This window comes from Euphorbia lathyris, chromosome 4, assembly GCF_963576675.1.
Source record: "Euphorbia lathyris chromosome 4, ddEupLath1.1, whole genome shotgun sequence".
Lineage (NCBI taxonomy): Eukaryota > Viridiplantae > Streptophyta > Magnoliopsida > Malpighiales > Euphorbiaceae > Euphorbia > Euphorbia lathyris.
In genome coordinates this window covers 15,368,421-15,374,420 of record NC_088913.1, presented here as the reverse complement: position 1 = coordinate 15,374,420, position 6,000 = coordinate 15,368,421, and positions in this window count along the sequence as shown.

Below are 6,000 nucleotides of genomic sequence, written 5' to 3'. Positions count from 1 at the left end.
ACAATTTTTGGCACGCCCAGTGGGACCTACAATTTTTATTTAGGCTTTGCCAAAAATTTAAAACTCGTTTCTTTTTTCAGTCAGTTTTTAAACCACTTGTTTTTCATGCCTTGCTTGTATTCCATTAATAAGCATTTATTTATTTCCTTGTTCTTTCTTTTTCAGCACTAGATTACTAACATAATTTCATAATTTTCACCCATAAGTACTCACGGAGAATGCCTCCTAGGAAGAACACGGGGAAAGATCCCATCCCATCGGAGTCCGAAGAGAGTTAAAATCAGAACCGGGATCAAAGCAACGAACCCGCCATGCCTGAAGGTTGTGCGGCTGAGACTGTGAACAATAGCGGAGGTGCAAACCAACAACCTCAAGGCCCACCCATATTCGACATGGCACCATTTTTAGCAAAACTAGAGAAGCAGATCGACCAATTTCTACATGGATTTTCACAATCCATGAGAGAAAGTTATGAGGATGTGTGCAAAGCAATGCAAGCCAACAACGAGGCGATGAACAATTCCAACAAGGGACCGGCTCTCGAGGAAAGGATCGTTGATTTAACCGGAGAGATCAGCAAAATCCCGAAAAAGTGCGTCGAGCTGTTCACACAAAGGGCGACATCTCAAGGACCGGTAGACGGTGGGAAGAAAACACCGACATCAGGAGCTGGGGAAAGGTATACCCCGCCACCAGCTCGAGAAGAGAATCTCAGGTTCAATGAGCGCGGTGACAAGATCAGCCCAGAACCTATTCAAATCCTGCCACCTCAACAACAGTTTAGATCTCATACAGGACCTAGTAACCATGCCGAACATTACGAGGAAAGCTATGCTCGTAATGTGGGGGGCAATGTGAGACAAGCCAACTTTCACCCACAACGGACGACGCATACACGCATGGAGCCCACCAACAACGTGGGAGAGGCCCAACGCATAAGAAACATCGTCCAAGAGATCTATGGGCCAGCCGTGAGGGAAGTATACCGACCCGAGTTCCAGAAACCATATCCACGGCACTACGATCAGCTATACCCTTTACCCCACAATTTTAGAGTACCCGATTTCGCTTTATTTTCAGGAGAAGAGGGGCAATCCACTGTGGAGCACGTGGCACGCTTCACCTTTCAGTGCAGCGGTTTGAGCATGGACACAAACTTCGACATGTTACGCTTGCAGCTATTCCTAGGTTCACTAACGGGACCAGCTTTCTCTTGGTACACCACCTTACCATCCGGATCCATTCATGGATGGGAACAAATGGAAAGACTGTTCCACAACCAGTTCTATCGAACGGAGCCCGAGATCTGTGTTGCGGAGCTGTCCCGAATGACGCAACGACATGGAGAACCGGTTGAAAATTTTATCAACCGATTCAAAAAGATGCGACATCGTTGTCGAATCAACATCCCCGAGGTCGAGTTCGTGAAGATTGCCCAACGTGGGTTGGAATTCGAAAACCGGAAGAAATTTCAGGGGATAGATTTTTACGACTACTACGAGTTGGTGGCCAAGGTTTCGGAGTACGAGGAGTTGATGAGGGAAGATCATCGACGTAAGAAGATCTCTATGGGAAGCTACCAAGGGGAGGTACAAACGCATGAGGTAGCCATTGCCGGGATCTCGAACATGTCCCATGTTGGTAAAAAATCCCAAAGCACCAGAGGTAGTTAAAAGGATCCCAACCACCCAATATACGTTTGACGTCTCGAAGACGGAAGAGATCTTCGACTACCTGCTAAAGGAGCAGTTCATCATATTGCCTCCTAGACATGTGATCCCATCCAAAGAAGAAATACACGGACGAAACTACTGTAAGTATCACGACAACTGGAGCCACAACACTCAAGCATGTTTTGGTTTTAGAAACGCCGTGCAGGATAGGATTAACCGCGGGATACTCCAATTCCCGGAAAAGAAGGAAAGCATGCTGATCGACGAGGACCCATTCCTGGTAGCCAATATGATCAATGCCACTTCATTAGTGTGGGGGGGGCAAAGGAAAGCAACAGGGCGACGTGAGAACCCGACAGATATGGGTACCAAAAGCGACGCCATCTAAATTGGAGGACAGCTCAAAGCAGTCGCAAAACGCAAAGAAAAGAGACGTGCAACAACAACGGCCGCGTTTCGTGACACCTTCGAGTACGCCCCCCGTCGATCAATGGAAATTGAATAGCCACAAGAAATTCCCAAGGCCTCTCTCTAGGAATGCAAAGAGAAGATTAAGGAAAAGAGAGGCAGAAAAGAGAAATAGTCAAAAGGAGTCATCCAGCGTCAACTCCAACGATGCGAAAAGAGGAGGAAAAAGACAAGAGAAGAACCTCCAGATCCGGGTTGGAGATTTCATCATACGGGTAGATTGTGCAGCTACCTCTTTAATCTTACCTTCGGATTTTAGAAGCGAAGACATCAAGAAAGAATTCCCCAAGCCTGAGTACAAGGAGCAAGAAGACGCAGCACCGAAGGCACCGGGTGAAGAGGGCATGAAGAGGGTTTACTTTGACAAGCCCACTCCAAGGATGACTCGCCATATCAAACCTCTATACGTCAAGGCTCATGTAGATGGAAAACCAATCTCTAGAGTGCTCATCGACAATGGATCAGCCGTTAACATCATGCCTATGAAGATGGTCCTAGCCTTAGGGAAATCATAGGAAGATATAATCTCATCAGAGGTGTCAGTTTCAGCCTTCACGGGAGAAATTGCAAAGACATACGTCGTCCTACCATTAGAACTCACTGTTGGCTCTCACACCACCATGGCCGCTTTCTTCGTGGTAAATTCAACCGCGAGCTATCAGGCACTGTTAGGGAGAGATTGGATTCACTCCAACTCATGCATCCCTTCGTCTTTGCACCAACTTCTTCTGTTTTGGAAGGGAGACGAGGTGGAAGTCATTCGGGCAAACGAGAAACCATTCGAAACCTACTCAGATATGGTCGAGGCTAGACTCTACGAGGAATCTATAGGCCCAATCCGAGTGGGATCCAATTACAAAGAGCAATCATGTGGCGAAGAGATTAAGAATATCCTAAGGCCAACGGCAATCGTGCCCCGTCGAAGGCCATTCCGTGATGAACTGATAATTGAAGAGATTCCATGATTAAGACAACATCCGGAAAAGAAGCGGTGGCTTCAACCGCTATATCAAAACTGAATGCACAACAACTAGCGGAGAAACTATACCAGGAGGACGACATGAGGGTCTCAGAAATCGAAGCACCCAAAGGAATAGCAGAACTAGATCCTCAAGGAGAAGAAATCCAATTACAAGATCTGAAAAGGGCGAACCCGAAGTTAGAAGATGAAGGTTCCATGGCAGTCGACCCTCTAGACGAAGTGAACCTAGGGACAGAAGAGGAACCTCGGGTTACGTTCGTCAGTAGCTTACTACGCCCAACGTTAAAGGATGCCATCATCGTTTTGCTTCGGGAGTTCAAAAACTATTTCGCTTGGAATTACGACGAAATGCCCGGGTTGAGCAAAGACGTAGTGGAACATAGATTGCCAATCAAACCGGAGTTCAAACCCTTCAAACAACCAACAAGAAGGATGAGCAAAGAGGTTGAAGGCAAGGTGAAGGAAGAAATAGAAAAGCTGTTCAAGGCTAAATTCATCAGACCAGCAAAGTACGGTATGGCTATCTAACGTCGTGCCTGTAGTAAAAAAGAACGGTAAATTACGCGTATGCGTAGATTTCCACGATCTAAATCTAGCTACGCCAAAAGACATCTATGCGATGCCTATTGCCGATATGCTAGTAGATGCCGTGTCTAAAAATGAATTAATATCTCTTTGCGATTGCTATGCGGGATATAACCAAATCCCCATTGCCGAAGAAGACATTGCAAAAACGGCATTTCGATGCCCGGGGTCAATTGGTACGTTCGAATGGGTCGTCATGCCATTCGGTTTGAAAAATGCTGGCGCCACATACCAAAGAGCAATGAATGCCATTTTTCACGATTTACTCGGCATCTCCATGGAAGTATACGTAGACGACATCGTTGTCAAATCCAAGCGAGAGGCAGAACACGTCGGCCATTTGAGGAAGAGCTTCGAGCGGATGCGTAAGTACAATTTGAAACTCAATCCTCTAAAGTGCGCCTTCGGGGTCAAAGGAGGAAACTTCCTCGGATTTTTAGTCCATCAAAGAGGGATCGAGATTGACGAAAATAAGGCAAAAGCAATCAAAGAAGCACAACCTCCGAAGAACAAGAAGGAGTTGCAGCGGTTCTTGGGCCAAGTAAACTACCTGAGACGATTCATATCAAACTTGGCTGAAAAATCCAGAGCATTCTCAGATCTGTTAAGACTCAAAGACGAAGAAAGCTTCAAGTGGAACGACAAGCATCAAGCGGCGTTCGAAGAGATCAAAACTTACTTGAGCAACCCACCTGTGTTGATGCCACCAAGGGAGGATACTCCACTCAAGCTCTATATATCAGCAACCGATGAGTCAATTGGGTGCTTGCTTGCCCAAGACAATGCAAACCGTCATGAACAAGCCATCTACTATCTAAGTCGAACATTGCTATCGACAGAAACGAGGTACAGCCCAGTTGAGAAGACGTGCTTAGCCCTCTATTTGGCTTGCACGAAGTTGAGGCATTACTTGCTCAAAGCGAGAGTTTATGTGATTGCTAGCACCGACTTGATCAAATACATGCTAAACCAGCCTATCCTCTCGGGAAGAATAGGAAAATGGTCACTAGCATTGGCCGAGTTCACTTTGGTGTATCTCCCGCAATCCTCGATAAAAGGGAAAGCAATTGCAGATTTTGTGGCCGACCACCCAACCAACTTTCAATATCCCGAAGAAGCAGAACTGCCAATTTATCTGACGCACAAAGAACCGTGGCAGTTAAAGTTCGATGGTTTAAGCACAGACAGTTCCAACGGAGCAGGAGTGATCATCACAGCCCCATCCGGGACTAAAACAATATTAGCGGTAAACTTGGATTTTGAATGCACGAACAACCAGGCTGAGTATGAAGCTCTAATCATCGGCTTAGAAATCTTGATAGACCTAGGAGCGAAAGAGGTCAAGATTTTCGATGATTCACAATTGGTTATCCATCACCTAACAGGAGAATATAAATGCTCAAGTTTATCTTTGCTACCTTATTTCGCGTTTGCAATTCAACTTCTGGAAATGTTTGATGAGGTCAGTTTGGAGCATATTCCAAGAAATGACAACTGGGAAGCTGACGAGTTAGCCCAAATCGCTTCTAGAATGAAGATCTCCAAAGAAACAGCATACAAAGTCGTCATCATCAGAAGACAAGGTCATCCATCCGTGGCAGACAGAGGTGTCCAGTTTGAATCATTCGACACCGACATTAACTTAGCTCAGGATTGGAGGAAACCATTTACCGACTACCTTAATGACCCATCCAAAAAGGTAAAATATTCATTGAGCATTCAATCTCGAAATTACATGTTGATGGCAGGTGATTTGTACCGTAAGAGCTACGACGGAATGCTACTCAAATGTCTCGGCTTCCCAAAAGCAATGGAAGTCATGAAGCAAGTCCATGAAGGCATATACGGAGCTCACCAGTCCGGAAGGAGAATGCGATGGCTTATCAATCGCCATGGATACTTCTGGCCAACGATCCTACGCGATTGCATCACATATGCGAAGGGTTGCAAGAAGTGTCAACTGTATGGCCAAATCCAACGAGTCCCTTCAGAAGAATTACACTCAGTGGTGAAGCCGTGGCCTTTTAGAGGATGGACTATTGATCTAATAGGGAAAATATTCCCAGCTTCATCAAAAGGTCATTGTTTCATCATAGTTGCCACAGATTACTTTTCCAAGTGGGTAGAAGCAGCACCAATGAAGCAAGTCGGCCAAACGCAAGTGATCCAATTCATCAAAGAGAACTTGATTCATAGATTCGGAATCCCAGAATCCATCACCACGGATCAAGGGACCATGTTCACAGGCGAAGATATGAACGAGTTCGTAGAAGAGTACGGAATTAAATTGAT